This window comes from Elgaria multicarinata, chromosome 3 (assembly GCF_023053635.1).
Source record: "Elgaria multicarinata webbii isolate HBS135686 ecotype San Diego chromosome 3, rElgMul1.1.pri, whole genome shotgun sequence".
NCBI lineage: Eukaryota > Metazoa > Chordata > Lepidosauria > Squamata > Anguidae > Elgaria > Elgaria multicarinata.
In genome coordinates this window covers 52652079-52671958 of record NC_086173.1, presented here as the reverse complement: position 1 = coordinate 52671958, position 19880 = coordinate 52652079, and positions in this window count along the sequence as shown.

The following is a 19880-nucleotide window of genomic DNA, read 5'->3' as shown; positions in this document are numbered from 1 at the left end:
GAAAGGTCCAATAACAGCAGGATGGACAGATGACCTTTGTCCATCGCTAAAAGAAGATCGTCAAAGACTGCGGCAAGGGCAGTCTCCGTGCTGTGACCCGGTCTAAACCCCGATTGAAAAGGATCTAGAAAATCAGAGTCATGAAAAAACTCTTGAACCTGCTCCAATACCACCTTCTCTACCACCTTACCAAGAAAAGGAATGTTAGAAATCGGTCGGTAGTTTGTCAGCAGCGATGGATCAAGAGTTGGTTTCTTAAGGAGCGGCCGCACACTAGCCAATCTTAGGCAGGTGGGCACCCTAGCCTCCATCAAGGATGCATTCACCACTGCCATTAAAAGTGGACCCACCACCGACCAAGCGGGGCGGATCAACCAAGTTGGACATGGATCCAGGCCACAGGTGGTCGGCCTAACCTGACCGAAAATCCTCTCCAGCTCAGTCAAGGATACTAAGCCAAAACAATCAAACGTAGGCCATAATCTCGATGCCTCCAGTGGCGGCTCAGAGGGTAAGCCTGGAGGAAAACCAGCTCTAATTCCATTAATCTTATCAACAAAAAATTGGGCAAACTCGTCACATCCATTAACTGTAGGTTCTACTACCGTTGCTGCGCAGTTAGGATTTATCAAGCTGCGGAGCGTTGAAAAGAGGCCAGCTGGCCGGTTCTTTAATGCGTCTAGGTGTGAGGAGAAGAAAGATTTCTTCGTCCTCATCACAGCCCTATGATATTGTTTGCAGTGCCATACAAGAAATTTACGATCAGCAAGAGAGCGGGTCCGTCTCCAGTGCCGCTCTAATCTACCCAACCTCTGTTTCATCCCACAGAATTCATCTGAAAACCAAGGTGAATTGTGTGGGCGACCCCGAGCCAGCAGCCGCCTTGGGGCTACATGATCAATAGCTGTGGTCAGCCAAATATTATAGCAGTGCACCAACTGATCAACTGAGTAGTCGCTATCCCACCGAGGTTTATGGGTTCTCAAAGCACCCTGGAAACTGTCTGGATTCAGCTTGCTTCTTGGGCGGACCCAGACTTGTGGGCCATCACCTCTTCGGGGTGGGGGGGGGGAAGAGGTGTCTTAAACACACATTGCAAGAGGTAATGCTCTGTCCATGACAGATGGGTTAGATGACAATCCCCAACGACCAACCCTAGGCCAAAGATAAGATCGAGTGTATGACCTCTAATGTGAGTGCTCCCAACAACAATTCTAATGTGAGTGCTCCCAACAATTCTTGGGATTGCCAAGATGAAACCAGACCACTTGCAAAAGGAATGACAGTTTATTGATAGAAAATGGATGCAGAATGACAATGCAAAGAAAGCTCTCACATCTCTTCAGCCCACGGAGCTGGCAACTCTCAAAGAACTGGCATTTGCTAGGGCCCCAAATCAACAGCAAACAGAGATTGTTCCTTTGAACCCCAAGTACTCTAGGTTGGGTTCCCCCTGCAGTAGGGTGACTAGATGAAAAGGAGGACAGGGCTCCTGTATCTTTAACAGTTGCATAGAAAAGGGAATTTCAGTAGGTGTCATTGTATGCATGCAACACCTGGTGAAATTCCCTTTTCGTCACAACAGTTAAAGCTGCAGGAGCCCTGCACTCTTTTGTATCTGGTCACTCTAGTATAGCTCCTGCAGCTTTAACTGTTGTGATGAGGAGGGAATTTCACCAGGTGCTGTATCACCAGTTCAATACAACTGTTAAAGACACAGGAACCGTGTCCTCCTTTTCATATGGCCTCCCTAAAGGAGGGCCCATCCAATTATGAAGTATTGAGCACCATTCAAAGATGGCAAAGTGCTAATGAATTCATGATTACAATAGAGAATCCATTGCAAGGTGAGGCAGGAGGCTGTAACTGCAGAAAAGTGTGCAGCTTTCAGAATTGCAGATAAAGTGTTGAACCACCCAGAGAGCTTCGGCTATTGGGCGGTATAGAAATGTAACAAACAAATAAATAAATAAATAAATAAATGGGATTTTTGTCATAAGCAGACTTACTTAAGAATAAATACCAACTGTAACCCAGGTCTTGGGATTAGTGATTTGAAGGCCGGGGTGGTGGTGATGTACTGGGGGGGTGGGGGGAAATACCTGGAAAATTCTGGGGGAAACTCATTTCCTCCCAAATTTTCTAAAAATCCTTAGAGGGGGCAAATTCCCCTGATTCCCCACCACCATTTCTCCCATTTCCCCACTTCTAGCCTTCACATCTCTATGTTGGACTTACTTCCAAGTAAATGTACATAAGATCAGGCTGATAGTGTCTGGAGAGTTTGTAGTTTATGCTTTCAGCCTGATGCTATGTATGTTTACATGCAAGTAAGCCCCATTTAGTTCAGTAAGATTTACTCTCTAGTTAGTGCACAGAGGACTGCATGTAATGACAACTAAAGTTTTGGCTTCCTCGAGTGCGGTTTTTGGGTAGAAAGGTGGGGTATATCAAATAAATAACCACACCAGAATATGAGTTGCGTATGGCTTGTCATTGAATTGTAAGTTGTTGTTGTTATCATTACATGTGAACCCTGCACTGGTTTGTTGCTAGGTTGTGAATGCTGGGTTATTCGTGGTTAACAACCCATAGTTAAACCATAGCGTAGCATTCACACATAATGACAACCCACAATTCAACAATAACCCATGATTCAATGACAACCTATAGTCAGATAGTACTCTGGGTTGTTGTTACCTGTGAAACAGGGCTGGTTTGCATGTCGAGAACAACCTATGACTTGTTAACTATGGGTTGTTGATAGTGAAACAGGAGCGATTGAGTTTGCTGGCTCTTTTGCACACCTGTCTGCCAGCTCCTTTGGAGTTAAACAATGTAGGGGCATTCCATAAAGATGTACAAACCCAGAATTGGAGATTGTTGGGGGGAAAACCAACCCAGTCTTGTAATCCAAGAACAAACTTTGGGTTACAAGTCTGGATTGTTCTTCCCCCAACAACCTCCATTTCCAGGTTTGGACATCACAACGAACAACCCAAGGAGGAGCATCTCTGGGTTGTTTAATTCAGTGGGAGCAAACAGGTGGGCAGATTAGAGCCAGCCTGCTCTCTCACTCCTGCACATTCCCGACTACCCAGGGTATGTTTAAACCCAGGGTAGCTGTGACATGCAAACTGGGCCATTGTATGTAACTGTAAGGCAGCTAATAAATGGGTGAAGGCAATGGAATATGCATGTGCACCGCAGAACTATAAAACCAGAATGCTGAAAGTTCATTCCCATTGATGTGTCCCTTTGTTATGAGTGATTCACTCAGAGCTGTTAGTTGTCTTATGTGTATTACAGATGGAAGCTTTTTATTGAGTAAATGTCACAGTAAAAAAAAAAAAATCAATATGAAGTGAAGATTCCGCTTCCATTTCTGACTGAACTGGAGACAGAAATATCTGCCACCACCATCCTTGCAGGATGGATGATGATTAGCATTCATGCTTTAGTTTTTTTGTAAAGCTACTTAGAACACACTAGACGTTTTCATGTAACAATGAGGTGTTTCTAAATGGCTTTAACAGGTCCCATTTAATAATCGATAGGGACAACAGGACAAATGTGAGGGCTGGAGGGCCGCTGCTGAGCTTGAGACTGTTTGTTTGGTCCACCCATTCCTTCAGGTACTAAAGGCTCCAGGTGCTGGAGGTACAAGCCTGTGGCACAAGCTGAAGGGTGACAACAAAACGGCTCTCGGCCTGAGGCTCTCAGCCGTGGGGAGGAATCCATTAAAGAGAAACTGTCACCTTAGAAGAAAATCTGAACCACAGGAGACTTTGAACTGCGTGGAGGATAACAGGAATACTTACTTTAATCTCATTGACATTTGGGGCCTGCTGTAGTTGAAAGGCTTAACTCTGGGTTGAATACAGGGGGTGAGGGTGGGGCTACAAGGGCCATTTTCAAACTGTGTCTTGAGTCCTGAGACTATTTTACCATTCAATGGGTTTAGCTGATTTTTAAGTGTTTTCATTTTAAAGTTTGTTTCTAGTTTTTAAAGGTTTTAACTGGATTTTAACTGTATATTCCCCCAGAATTACTCAGATACTGAGCTGAGCTGGTGAAATATTCTGTGGGTATGGTGCTTACAAGGTAGGGGTATAAAACTTTGGGAATTTTCTCCCCCTTAGTGCTTGACTTTCCCCAAAGGAAAAAGCAAACAAAAATATCATCCTTTTCCCCCTCAAAAAAAAAGAGTGGAAAAAGAAGGGGAGGAAAACAGCAGCTAGCTCCTTTATCAACGTATTAGACTGGACACTGGATTATTCATGGAACAAACTTGAAACACCAATTGAATCAGGGGAAACAAATTTAGCAATTGAAATTGCCCAAGCTGAAAGCTTAGCAGGTCTAACCCCTGGACCCGATTTGCCTCATCTGAAACTGGAAAGTTCTTTTGCTGAAATTCCAGAAGAAATAGCTCCTGGGAGGACCCAAAATATACAGACTAACCCAAGGGATCAAGAGGGTGATGAGTTCCCAGAAGACACAAATTCTGTCTATTGCCCTGTTATAAATAAATGGGACAAGTCTTTTTGTCAGGGACTATTGGTCTCAAAAAGAAGAAAAGAAAAAGAATGCTTGAGAACTACATAGTTTTAATAACCAAGGAATTGGAGCTAATTAAGCGATTCCTCTCTGAATGCCATGGGCTGCTAACCACTATGGCTGAAATATGCAAGGGAGTCATGTGGCCAGCCAGCTCTACTATGAGCAATGACAACCAAGAGCAGTCATATCTAAACACTGGCCAGAAAAACAACATGCCCCATAAAAAAAAATCAATTAAAAAAAAGAAAAGCAAACAAAGGGAAGGCCCACCAAAAAAGAGTAAAAATATGAAAGCGGGTAGGAAAAGTCCAAAAGTGAACCAACAACATCAGAAAATGAATTTTAGCAAACTCTTCAAATTGCTGGATTCATCAAAACCTTCCCAGCAGAAATGTAAGAAATGCGAGCTACAGCAGCATAGTTTTGTGAAACCCACAGCCCAAAGTGACCCTGAGCCACTTGTGCCTACCTGTGGATCAAATGAATCAGTGGATACTGCAGATGTAATACAAGACCCATGGCTACATGTCTCAGCAGGAGCCCTTGCCCAGTGACCAAGTTCAAGACTCAAACCGCCATCCAAGATGAATTAAAATCAAAATGTAATAAATGGGAACTAGTTCTAAAGCACCAAAAGCTAGGTTTTTCAAACTTTCCTAAACCTAAAGGCATGCTCTCCCAGGCACAACGTAAAATCCACTTTCTACGGCTAGCAGACAAAGTAATCCCCGGGACTCTTAATATGGATGATTTAACAAACATTCAATATATTTTCTATGATTATCAACACGCACATGCCGTGGTGACATTCACTAGGTTACATGCCAAGGTGTGTTCCATCTGCTGGACTTTACTTGGAAGCTGGCCTTGCATCTATAGAAGGCAGAGCTTGGTGCCTTGCCTTTCGATATTGACTAAAGGTTATATATGCTGATCCATCCCAAAGCTATCTTTATCTGCTGCAAAGGGATGTTTTTACCAGCTCATGGTCCAAAGGCTTCACGGCTAAACTGTCCTTATTAGGTTTATCTATGGATTTTCTCTATACACAAGATTACCCTGTGGCAAAACCTATTGTAGAACAACGGATTAAGGACATAGATCTTCAATACGTTATGTCAAAAGCATCTGAGCAGGCATGGGACAAGACATTTTGCTACCTAAGGAAAAGGGCAGGATGGCGCCATGCTGCCATTCCATGTACAGAAGCCAACTGGACAGGTAGTTGAATCTTACTTCAACACCAGCAATGGGATAAGGTCTTCAACCACACCTGAGGGGAGAAGCTTAGTTGAGGTGGGTGCAGGACAGGCTGTGTGACACCCATAGCTCTGTTCTTTTAGACACAGAATCATTTGGGGCTCAGGAGGAAGGGCCTGGGGAGCTAACGCTCCTGCCCTTGGCATCTGCTACCTGACTGCCAAATGCTAGGACTGGCCCTTGGTCAAGTATCCAGTTAGCACCATAAAACATGTGTGTACAAATTTTAAATCAGGACTATTCCCGTTCCATTGTTCAGAACACGGCCTGCAGATTTGCATATAAGTTAATGGTTTACATTCTGATTGCAATATTTGGGGTCTTGTGGAAAATGAATGTAGTGGATATTGTAGAATATGGATTTAGTGGCAAGGAAGACTGCTTAAAGGCTTTCAAGGAAAAGGTGTTGAGATTGCATGCAATCCAATGTTACCTCATTATGCACATTTTTGTACAACTAGTATTGGAGGTAGAGACAATTCTATTGTCATGTTAGGTTAAATAAAACAAAGAACCCTAAGATTGCCAACAGCAAACGTCTCTAAAATCTTGAAAGTACCATAGAATCAGCAATAAATCAATTACAGCCAGTGGCACAGCTGATGTTGAGAATTTGTGCTGTTTAAAGTTCAGAAATTGTTCCATAAGAGACAATAAATATCAGCTCATATAAAAAGGCATCACCCAGTGGAAAATCAGCTCTGCAGTCAATGCTGTGGTTACCCAGGTGATATGTGGGACTGTGGAGACCTTCAAGGTAGGGGAGTAGGAACTGAGGCCTGGAGGCCAAATCCAGCTCACCTTGGGTCCCAATCTGGCCATCTGGGGTTCCCTAAGAGGCCACACCCACACATACACACACAGAGAGCAAATGGTCATTTGATGTTTTCCTGGCTTTTGTGTCATCCCATGAAGCTGATTGAATCATAGAATCATAGAATAGCAGAGTTGGAAGGGGCCTACAAGGCCATCGAGTCCAACCCCCTGCTCAATGCAGGAATCCACCCTAAAGCATCCCTGACGGATGCTTGTCCAGCTGCCTCTTGAATGCCTCTAGTGTGGGAGAGCCCACAACCTCCCTAGGTAACTGATTCCATTGTCGTACTGCTTTAACAGTCAGGAAGTTTTTCCTGATGGCCAGCTGGAATCTGGCTTCCTTTAACTTGAGCCCGTTATTCCGTGTCCTGCACTCTGGGAGGATTGAGAAGAGATCCTGGCCCTCCTCTGTGTGACAATCTTTTAAGTATTTGAAGAGTGCTATCAGTCTCCCCTCAATCTTCTCTTCTCCAGGCTAAACATGCCCAGTCCTTTCAGTCTCTCTTCATAGGGCTTTGTTTACAGACCCCTGATCATCCTGGTTGCCCTCCTCTGAACATGCTCCAATCTCCAGATTGGTGGGAGATTCAGGACAAATAAAAGGAAGTACTTCTTCACACAGCACATAATTAAATTATGGAACTCCCTACCACAAGATGTAATGATGGCCACCAATTTGAATGGTTTTAAAGGGGGGGTTGGATAAATTCTTGGAGGAGAAGGCTATCAATGGCTACCAGCCCTGATGGTTATGTGCTACCTCCAGTATCAAAGGCAGTAAGGCTGTGTGCACCAGTTGCTGTTGCACCACGTCCTGCTTTGTTGCACCACATCCTGGTCAACAGCTGGCTGGCCACAGTATGAACAGAGTGCTGGACTAGAGGGACCCTCGGTCTAATCCAGCATGGCACTTCTTATGTTCTCATGATGTACTGATTCAGATGGTCCGTGGGCATCTTTATACCATAGACCTACATTGGTTTACTCTAAATATAGAGCAACGAAGGAAGTGAGGGAGACAGCAGCAGGCAAAGGAAACACCAGGGCCTGCTCCAGCTGGCGGCCCCCTCCCACAGGGCCAACTGACATTAACTGTCCAGTGGGAAGGAACATCAGATGTTTATGGAGCTGGTTGTGTAGTTCAGCTGTGTTTTTTGAGCATGTGTTTCTTGCTGTGTCTGTTATTTATAAGTATTGTAAGCCAGTTTAAAGACTGGAATCGAAAGGTGAGATATAAGTCTACGAAATAAATAAATGTTCCTTTGGTTTGACCTGCCAATTCATCTGCACCAGGCTGTGGTTATATACTAGAATTTTGGAATGATTTGAGCATGCACCCTGATAATCCGATACTGTGCCTCCTGAATTCATTCTGAAGAAGTCTCTCTAATTCTAATATGTGCCACTAAAGAAGATTGTTGAGTTGAAACGTGTTTGGCATTTATTTATGGCCATCTGTATTAGACTGTACATGTTGGTTTGTTTATAATAAGTAACCTTCTCTGCCTTTCTGTATGCATAGTTGGTGATTGTGATGTTTTCAGTTTGTTTTATTGCAATGTTTGCTCACTGTACAGTACTTTGCTGTATTTTGTTCTTCTATATATTCTATTCTATTCTATTCTATTCTATTCTATTCTATTCTATTCTATTCTATTCTATTCTATTCTTTTGTGTATATTTTTTTCCATTTTTCCAGTAACCTTTGTAGTAACCTTTCCAGTAACCTTTTGTTGTGACCTTTTTATATTGCCATGCAGGAGTTTGTATTTCAGGAGTGCCTGCAGAGATCTCTGAAAAAAGTATTCTCCAAGATGAATGGTTGCCAGTCACGAGTCACAGGATTCATCTTGGAGACTATATTTTTCAGAGATCCTTGCAGGCACTTTTGGAAATACAGACCCCTGAAAAAGGTCCATATATATTAATCAAGGCCAAAATGTGTAGGGCTACTCCTTGGAATAAAATTATATATGTTTTCAACATCCTGAGACTTCGTCTCTTTATTCCATTGGGTACTATGTATTTTAACTTAGGTGGAGAGGCATCATTTGCTGCTCAAAACAAAATGCCTTGATTTGGCCCTGACTCAAGTTGGTATAGGCTAAGAGACTCACCATGCAATCCTATACATGTCTATTCAGAAGTAAACCCCACTGAATTCAATGGAACTTCATCCCAGGTAAATGGGTATAGAATTGCAGTCTGAATAATGAATTACGGAGTCCCCAATTCAAAATTTGCCTCTGTTATGAACTCACTAGGTTGTTTGCTCTCTCTCAACCTCATTACCACTACCACCCCCACCCCCTGGCAATAAGCAGATAAAACAAGGTGGTTGTGAGGATTACAGTGAGATAATGCATGTGAAGTGATTTGAATGCTCTAAACTTCTAAAGTACAACAAACTTTTCTACACAAAGTAGTTATAGAGCCTGTTAATCCACTATATCTACTTTCCTTTCCTCACAGAATTGAGATCTGAGCACTTCACAAAGCATTTTCCTTTCTGCTTTTCTACCACATGACCTCTAGATGACAGTATGGTATAGTGGAATATCATACATACACAAAAGGAAATTGCTCTTTCTTTTGTTTTCACAATTAAATGTCTCATTTTCCCTGCTCTAACAAAACTCACCAAAAGTGTTGGTTAGAGACAGTAGCGAAACTGGAGGGTCACAACAACTTCATCTAAACCATGTGTCGGAAATGACGAGTGCACAATAAATACCTCATGTAGAAAAATCCTATATGAATGCTTATGATTACACTTGTAATTATTAAAAACAAAGATACTGTTGCCCTTCAGACACTCTCCATTCCTGAGGAATCTGTGCCTGCTAAAACTGATCTAAACTGTCCATTGTTGAAGGGAAGGGATTGGAACAATCTTTACTCCTTGCAGTAGTATTGCTGATACTTGCTATGCCACATTGGTGTTACAATCTATAGCTTGTATTTTTATATATTTCATTTTCTGATCTTAAATTTTCTTTCTTTCTCTCTCTCCGCATGATATTCTCTCTCCTACAGCAATATTCTTCAAGCACCATTGCTGCTGATGCACCATTGTTGCTGATCTCTAACACGGCACAAATTATGAAAAAAAAACCACCTCTCAAAAGTTAGGATACATCACCTACTACCTAAGCATCCAAATGTCCCCAATAATTTTGATACATTTGTAAAATTGGCAAGCTTTTATAATAGGATTAAAGTAACATAATACCCAAGTTAATGGTAGGTTAGCCAAGCATTGCCTTTCCCAGCTTCCTCTGTAGCATGTAGTTTGAAGAGCATTTTTCATCTAAGATGATTATTTTTCTCTGAATAACAGCATGATTAACGACATCTTACATAACACGATGCTGTCCCAAGAACCAATGTGATCTACTAATTAGTGTGGTGGACCCTTCTTTCTGGGCTCAGTCCCCATCTTTCAGACACAGATTCCTTCCTGCAGTCCTGTACTCAGTTACCTGGGAAGACGGCCCATTGAACTTAATGGGACTTACTTCTGACTTGTATAGGATTGCACTGTTGGCTGCAAGTCTACATACTTAACTTAACTTAACTTTCTTTATTGCGATCTATAGATCCATAAAAAGAAAAGAAACAAACAACAAACAAACAAACACAAGAATCAGACATGAAATCATACAGTTAGAGCTATTATCAACTTTAGTCTAATACACAAAGAGCTCTAATCTTGGCTGCCACTGTAAGAAATTTAGCAACAGCCAAAGTTACACTTGAGGATTTATCTTCCAACAGAAACTTAACATAAAATTTGCCTGGAGTTCTGGGCAGTTTGCTCAACAATGGGGTAATCATAAGATGGCGGGCCTGACTATAAAAGCTACAGGGCAGAAGGATATGCTCCATCGTCTCCACTTCTGTATTCCTACAGGGGCACCGTCGTTCCTGATAAGGGATACCAGCATATCTGCCCTGAAGTAATTCAATAGAATAAACATTGCATCTGGCCTTGGAGAAGGCAATACGATATTTAGCGACCGACAAGTTCTTTAGATAGTCAGCCAGCTGAAGAGGCCCAACGTAATGAACGTGCAATGCACTGGGAGAACAAGAAACATGAGAGCGAGCGCGTAAGTCGCAGAAGGCTATATCCCACAGTCTTTGTTTGATAGCTTTAAAAGCAAAATTCAAGCCCAGATTAAGGAGGAGGGAAGAGGAGAGACCTATTGAAGCTGCCTTCCTGGCAAGAAGCTTGGACCAGCTGTTCACGTAGTTGTCCTGAGCCAGACAGGGAAGCAGACCTGAGCCCCTCCCAAAAAGACTAACTTCCATCCAAAATTTTAAGGCAGACCACCAAGCCCTAAGCGAAAGAGAGCTTTCCCCATTTTCCAACAAAAGTACCGAATTAGGGACACACTTTGGGAGTTGAAGAAGGGTCCTCAAAAACCTTGTCTTCAGCCTATCTATCTCAGATGTTAATCCCCCTATCCAGATATTGGAGGCATATAAAAGCTGGGCTGCAGACTTGGCATTAAACACTTTGATGGCAGACGGTATAAACATTCCCCCTTTAGTAAAGAAAAAGCGTGTTATTACAGCTGAACTGACTGAAGCTTTATTAAGGGTGGCCGATCTATGGGCACTCCAGGACAGGGTATGATGGAATAGCAGCCCCAGGTAAGAGAAAATTTTCACCTGTTCCAGGATATGCCCATCAAGGGACCACCGACGTTGAGAAAATCTATTTTCAAAGACCATGACTTTAGATTTCTCAAAATTAATTTTCAGATCGTTGGTCAAACAAAAGTTGGAGAATTTCATTAAAAGATGTTTCAAACCAGGTCTAGAGCGGGAGAGAATAACAGCATCGTCTGCGTAAAGTAAAATAGGAATTTTCCTTGCGCCAAGTTTGGGCAAGTGTCCTTCATGGTCAGACAGGGCCTCCTCAATATCATTTATGTATAAGTTAAATAGTGTAGGTGCGAGGATACAGCCCTGTCTTACTCCTCTAGACATAGGAATTTCATTTGAAAGCTGTCCCTGTGTGCCACATCTAACTTGCATCCTGCTGTCGCTGTATAGAACCATTATAAGATTAAGAAGTCTTTTGTCCACCAGGATTTTATCTAATTTCTCCCATAGTTTAGTTCTAGGGATGGAGTCAAAAGCGGACTTCAGATCCATGAAGGCGACAAACAGTTTGCTACGTAGAAACTTAAGATGTTTCTCGGATAAGTGAAAAAGAATCAGACTATGATCAGAAGTGGAGTGATTCTTTCTAAAGGCAGCTTGGGCTTCCGTGACAACATTATTGGCCTCGAGGATGTCAGTTAGTCTATTAGATAGAAATCGAGCATAGAGCTTGCCTATTATTGAGAGCAGGCTAATAGGTCTAAAATTCCCAGGATCCTTTGGATGTCCCCTTTTGTATATCGGAACCACAATTGCGTGTCTCCAACTGTCAGGGATTTTGCCAGATTGATTTATAATGGTAAAAAGAGCGGCTAACAAAGGGGCCCACCAATCCTGATTGATTTTAATAAATTCAGCAGGGATAAAATCTATGCCGGGTGCCTTACCCCCTTTAAGTTGTTGGATTAATTCAATCACTTCCTCCTTAGAGACTGAATTCCAGGGGGGGAGGGAAGAGAAAGTGACATCCTGCATATCAACCTGAGCTGATTGTATAGTGTCTGGGTCGGTAAAAATGGCTCTGAAATGATCCTCCCAGACCTGAGCTGGAATTGTACAACTGGGTGCTTGGCAGTTGGATCGTAAGGCGCCCGACACAATCTGCCAAAACATTTTTGAATCATTATTCAAGGAGGCATTTAACAGCAGGGACCAGGAGTTTCGTTCAGCTTGGCGTCTTTTTTGGGCTATGAGGGACTTATGTTGCTTTTTTAGCTGAAAATAAGTCGAAGGGAGATAATTGTAGCCCGATTTTCTGTAGGTTATATAAGACTCCCTTAACTCATTTTTCTTCAGGTAACATTCTCTATCAAACCAAGTAGGGCCCTTATAGATCGTAGGGGCAGTATTGTCTGGGGCTGACCTGCCTGCATGAGTTAAAGCATCTTGGAAGGAGTCGATTAAATCATCATATGCTTTTATAGAGGATGCAGCCAATTCCTTCCACAAAATTGCTGATCTTAATCGAATTATTGAATCGGAATTTAATCTTTCCTCTAGAAGACTGCTTAATTTATCAGACCATTTTACCCTTATTCTGTGTGGGCACTCAAGCAGGACATCAGTTAAATGGGTATGGGGTAGTCTTAAATTAAGAGTCTACATACTCTTACTTGGCAGTAAGTCCCATTGAACACAGTGGGACTTACTAGTAAACATGCATAGGATTGGGCTATAAATATAAGAAATTCTTGGACAATAAAAGCTCACTTACATAGGCTCTCAAACATGCTTTAACATTACATTTGTTTATATGAAGAAAAGATTAGTCCAAGGTTGAAGCTTATTAAAAACAAAGAAAAAAAGCTCCAGGTTAAACATGGTGGCAATTTCTATCCCTCTATTTCATGTTGATTTAAGCTTGCAGAAGACAAGACATGGCCAGTGTTGGATTACAGGAGCAATTCCACATGCTTCCAGACACTAGGGAGTGATAGAGAATATCCTATAGATTGATCAGTTCCTATTTCATACTCCCTTTCCTTTCTCTTCCTTTTTCCTCCTCTTGCCGCTGCAAGAAACAAGCGCCATGCAGTCTCCCAGAGAGGAAGCAATTAACCATATCTCATGCCTTCGCTTACTTACACATCCAGCATTAGGGAGTGCTTGTAGTTAAACAATGTTAGATAGCCTTCTGAGACAATGTGTATAAAAGTACAAATACAGTAATTTGTTTTTAATTTCTTCTAAACTGCTCTAGCCTGCATTTATTGCCTCCAATACTAAATGCTGTGTTGCCATGCTTTCTCTGTACAAAGCAACTCTGCTGTAAGTCACACGAGACTTGCCAACAACCAGTTGGTGGGAATGGGTGGAATATATAATTCACAGCAAGTGCTCGGTGAGCAATAGTCTAAGAAAGTGGATATAGAAGTGTCACTTAGGGCCAAACAATGTATAAGTGGGAGATCCATGGTTAGTTTTCTAGACAATTTTTGTTTTTTAGTTTTTTCAAGCAGCTGTAGGGCGTGTATCCAAATGTGATCTGAGTACAGAACTGGAGAATGATTTTTTCAAACCTTCCCTGCCCCGACCATTTCCCTGATGCAAACATGCTGCTTGGTGCAAACGCCTAAGGCCCTTTCTACACCTAAGAATTGTCCCAGGAAAATGGAGGGATCATCCCTGCCTGCTTCTGGGATCCCCTGTGTGTCATTTGCATGCAGAGGGATGATCCTGGGATGATCCCTGGAAAAAAGGCAGTGTAGAAACGGCCTAAGATTCCCTCCACCTTGGGATCTGCCCAAATGAAAACATCTCAGAATTGCTGATTGTGTGCATAAGAGCTTCGGCTATTGGGTGGTATAGAAATGCAATAAATAAATAAATTGCTAAAAATTATTGGTGAATAATATTAATATAGATAATAATGCTCTCATATCTACCTGGCAATGCCATTTTTCTGCACCTATATTTCTTTTAGAAAGAAATGTGGGTTTAATTCAGTGGTATTGGTCACAATCTACCATGAGGATTTCCGGTTCAAGCTCCGTCAAACTGAATGGGATTTGGGTAAAACCACAAATTTGGTCCCATTCATGTTGGCGGAGTTTGTGCGAGTACTTCCACGCAGATTGTACCATCTTGATCTCCTGGAGAATCCATTGCGTTCTGAGCTGATGTAAGAATAATTATTTTCATTGTTAAGTAAGTGCCGCCACTCCAAGCCACTGAGTTATGGGGTCCCATTGTCTGATAGATTAAATTCTCATCCTGTTATCAAGACTTCTCATGTTGGTGGAAAGTGACATAGTTCAATGCACAGCACTTATCCCACGTTGTAGCATCTGCCTTCGCTTCTGGCCTGACTGAGTCTGAACATCCTTCTCAATTTGATTATCTACTCCAAAGTGCTCGAGCTTCCACTGCCGCTGTCTGCCTATATATTCACAGTCCCATTTTTCCATCTGCAGGGAAGAATAATTGCCCTGTTCTCCCCCACATATTTTCAAATTCAAAAGCAAAAGCACAAAGCGGAGGGATTGGCTTGAGCAAATTGCAAACGGATTTCCAGCAAACAGGAAAGGATTTACAAGAAATAGACTAATTCTGAAGGATTTAATAAGGACATTTCATTACTGAATAGAAGATGATGTAATCTTTGATCTCTTCCTTTTGCCAGTTTTGACTGCTGATTTCACACATCGGCAGGTTTGTTCCCCACCCCTTATAAAGATGGTGGGGTTTCCACATTTAATTTGCCTGGGATGTCAGTTACATAGGGAGAAACACAGACTCTGACTTCAGTACCAAATGGGGTGATGAGAGACCTGCTTCAGGCTACAAGTTAGAAAGGTGAAGCACAGCCTCCCCTGACACGGGTCTCTCCAGTTGTGTTGGACTGCAACACCTGTCATTCCTAGCCAGCAAGGCCAATGCCTGGGAACGATGGGAGCTGCAGTCCAATACATCTAGAGAGACCCAGATTGGAGAAGGCTGAGGCAGAACGTAAGAAGAGTCATGCTGGATCAGAATAAGGATCCTTCTAGTCCAGCATTCTGTTCACACAGTGGCCAAGCAATTGCCTGTGGGAAACCTACAAGCAAGACATGAGTGTAACAGCACCATCCCACCCATGTTCCCCAGCAGCTGGTGTACACAGGCATACCATTTTGGACACTGGAGGTAGCATATAAACATCATGACTAGTAGTGACTGATGGCCTTATCCTCCATGAATTCATCTAATCCCCCATCCAAATTGGTGGCCCTCAGTTCATGTAGTAGATGCTGGATTTGGACTAGAAAGACTCAGTTTAAATCCCTACTCTGCCAGGCAGGAAGCTTGCAAGATGACCTCTTAGACCAGTCACTGCGTCTCAGCCTAATCTTACAGAAATGTTGTTAGGATAAAACTTGATAAATCTAGATGCAACGCCCTGAGGAGGATGGGAAGAATAGAAATCTAATAAATAAACAGTCTAACTCTGTGAGTGGATGAGAGAATGTCCAGCACCTAAAACCAGTCCCAGGGATCCCAGACCCAGCAGAAAGGTATAACTCTGTCTCAAGGGTCCATTACTGGGTTCCAACCCCAACCACAGTTTAGGTCATAAATGCTTGCTTCTCACCTCTAATTTACAGGGTGACCATATGAAAAGCACCCCAGAGTGCAGGACATGGAATAATGAGCTCAAGTCACAGGAAGCCAGATTCCGGCTGGACATCAGGAAAAACATCCTGAATATTAGAGCAGTATGACAATGGAACCAATGATCTACGGATGTTGTGGGCTCTCCCACACTAGAGGCATTCAAGAGGCAGCTGGACACGTATGCTTTAGGGTGGATTCCTGCTCTGAGCAGGGGGTTGGACTCAATGGCCTTATAGGCCCCTTCCAACTCTACTATTCTATGATTCTAGGGCTCCTATATCTTTAAAAGTTGTATTGAAAAGGGAATTTCAGCAGGTCTCATTTGTAGGCATGCAGCACCTCATGAAATTCCTTCTTCATCACAACAGAGATCATCTAAATCATCTGTAAACAACTGTGAGTGAGGAATGCTGAGCTCACAATAAAAAACCTTGTGTAGAAAAGCCCTAACTGTGGAAGTACAAAATGTTGGATTAGAGTCACCCAAGTTAAGCATTTTTAAGCACCAGCAATTTAAATGACAGCGGATGGAGCACATGCTTAGCTCTCCCATTGACATCAGTGAGTTATGAAAGTGCTTAACGTTGGTTGGATTGTCTCTATTGTTTGCACAGCGGCTGCTAAAGTGGATTTCTAAAGACCAGGGCATCTGAGTGTCAGAAAGCATCTCAACCCTAGCCAGATAAATGATCCAAGTATTATAAGGTCAAAAAGTTAATCCCTTCCTCCTTTTTAAATTTTTTTGAAGTTCAGCACAAAAACGTATGTGTGTTTTTTTTTAAAAAAAGGAGGGAAAATTCCTAAAAAAGCCCTCAACATTTATTTTGCACATTCATAGCTCAGTGGCAGTGTCCTCTTTGTGTCTGAGGCTTCCATTTAATCCAGAAAGCTGGAAGCACATGGCTTCTGCTTGTGCATAGGGTTCTTCAGCTTTCATCAGATGACTTGTATAGATGCACTTCTTTCCATTACAGAAAACGGCAGGGAGAAAGGCACACAGATGAGCTGGCTGTTCTTGAGATAGACCCGAGAAGACTTCCTACAGCCCAGCATGATCATCTGGCTGAAAGTTTATTACCAGTGTTATTACTACTTAAGGGGCAGCAGCAGTTGCAATATTGGGGTTTATGTACGCAGTCTGAGCTTCTGGGGATTGTTAATTTGAGGTGGGTGACAGGTAGGCTGTTCATTTCAATGGGCATTTACTTGGGAGGCTTTCAATAAGGATTAGTTCAGGGGTGCAGAACCTCAGGCATGAGGGTCAAATCCAGCCCTCAGGGTTCCACCAAAGGCCCCACCACCCTTCCTCTGCCCCCCTTCCCCCACAACACCAATTCCTTGGTAGTTTCTGGGGGGATCTACACGACTGCTTTAAAGTACTTTATAACAGTTTTGACAACTGTTGGGGCCCAGGACACACTGCATATACAGGTTTCAAAACGTTTTCAAAGTGCTTTAAAGCGCTTTAAAAGCAGAAGTGTAGATCCCCCCTGGTTTTTGTGCAGTTCCCCCCCCCCATCTGAAAGGTTGACTGCCTCCCCAAAGGCTGAGTTACTGGCAGTAAGCTTTAAGCTACATTGTGGTGGTAGTTTTGGCTCCACCCCTTTGCCTTTACCTCACTCCTTTTGTCTTTGGCCCCACCCACCATAGCAATGTAGCCCCTGAGGAGTTCTCTGAGGTGGAATTGGGCCTTCACCTGAAAGAGGTTCTGCACCCATGGATTAGACCAGGTGACAGCTCTCAATGGCTGTTGTTGTTGTTGTTGTTGTTGTTGTTATTATTATTATTATTATTATTATTATTATTATTATTTATATAGCACCATCAATGTACATGGTGCTGTACAGATAACACAGTAAAAAGCAAGACCCTGCCGCATAGGCTTACAATCTAATAAAGTTGTAGTAAACAATAAGGAGGGAAAGAAAATGCAAACAGGCACGGGGAAGTGTAAATAGGCACCGGGTGGGGTGAAGCTAACAGTATAGAGTCAGAACAAACTCAATATTTAAAAGCTATAGGGAAAAGAAAAGTTTTTAGCTGAGTTTTAAAAGCTGTGATTGAGTTTGTAGTTCTCAAGTGTTCTGGTTTGTAGTTTGTAGTTCTCAAGAGCATTCCAGGCGTAAGGGGCAGCAGAAGAAAAAGGACGAAGCCGAGTAAGGGAAGTGGAGGTCCTTGGGCAGGCGAGAAGCATGGCATCAGAGGAGCGGAGGGCACGAGTGGGGTAATAGTGTGAATACTGTTGGCCACAGCAGCTAAATAGAAGTTCTAGGTTCAGATTTTGACTCTTGGGGAGCAAGAAGAGGAGGCAGCAATTGGCAGCATGTCCTGCTTGTGGGCTTCGTAGAGGCATTTGATTTCAAACATAAATACATTTGGCCAGGGCCAGCCCAAAACATTTTACTGTCTGAGGCAAAGGGCAAGATCCACCTGACTGGACTCCTACCATACTGAAGGGCAACAGGGGAGTATCTTCAGGTTGGTGCCGTGTCCCTTGGAAACTCCACAGTTTCCCTCCCCTAGGGTGGTATTGGATAATCCCAATGCCAAGGAGGGAGAGCGGCGTTTCTGGGTGGCCATCCAGGGACTTGAACCGCCTCCTCCCTCTTCCTGGCCACATCTCCGTTGCAACTCCAGAGTGAGGCAATGGGCTGTCTTCACGCTGTCTTATGCATCCTCCCCTCACTCCAGAGGAAAAGGTCGGGGCAAGCCCCCAACTTTTTTTCTCCGCAGCTTTGGCAGAAAGCCCTGGGGTGAGTGAATGATTGCAGCTGCGTCGTATAATGAACACTGTGCCATCACGCACACACCCCACGCCTTTCCAAGCGTTTAGACAGCCCTTGGAGGGGCACAGCGCAGGACAAGCGTCAAACACAAAGCTACATTCTCCAGTAGCACCCTACTCCCTGCCCCACCCCAGCATCTGCCGCTTGAGGTGGCTGCTTCCTTCTGTAGGGAAGAGACTCACTTGTTGTTCCAATAAGGTATGAAGGAGCCTTCATTTGGGTATATAACTTCTCAGGGGCCACATGGCTGTGGTGGGTGGGGCCAAAGGCAGAAGGAGTGGGTAAAGGCAAAGGGGGCGGAGACAAAACTACCACCACAGAGTAGCTTAAAGCTTACTGCCAATAACTCAGCCTTTGGGGAGGCATTCAACCTTTCAGATGGGGGGAAAACTATACAAAACCCAGGAAACTACCAAGGAATTGGTGGTTGGGGGGAAGGGGGGATGGGTGGGGTTTTTGGCGGAACCCTGGAGGGCTGGATTTGGCCCCCATGCCTGAAGTTCTGCACCCTTGATCAGTACACATCAGTAGCTGGTGCACAACATGAGAGAAAGTACAGTTTGATGGCATGGTTTTAGATTCAGGGCACTGGTGTGCTAGCCCAGCCTTCTCCAACCTGGGTCCCTCCAGATGTTTTTGACTTCAACTCCCATCAGCCCCAGCCAGCATGGCCAAAGGTCAGGGGGAGTGGCAGTTGTAGTCCAAAACAGTTAGAGGGTCCCAGGTTGGCTGGACTAGGCAGAAAAACAATCTGCCTCAGTACAAAACAATTCCATTTCTTCACTCTACAACCACTTTCAAGCGGCATTTTGCCAGTGTATCAATCTCACCTTACGCCATTCCCTGCTGCTGTGCCTGGCTCGAAGCTGCAGCCTTCCCAATTTCCCTGTCATTTGCTCAGCATCTTATGGAATTCACAGCAACTGATGGTGTAGTCCAAATGCAACATCGTCATGTTGCTGCTGCGACTCTCCACTGCTGGATTCCCCTCTGTAAGTGAGAGGTTTAATTATTGCTCTCTGTGTCTGGTCTGTATTAACGCAAGCTGCCATTTTGAACTTCTGCCTTTTGTCTTAATAATCAGCAGCTTATTTAGCAACTTTAGTATCTTGTGTGTGTTTTCCAGGACTCTTAACAGGTTGTGTCCGTCGCAAAATAAAGCAGTTTTATTTGTGGAGTAGCCCTCAT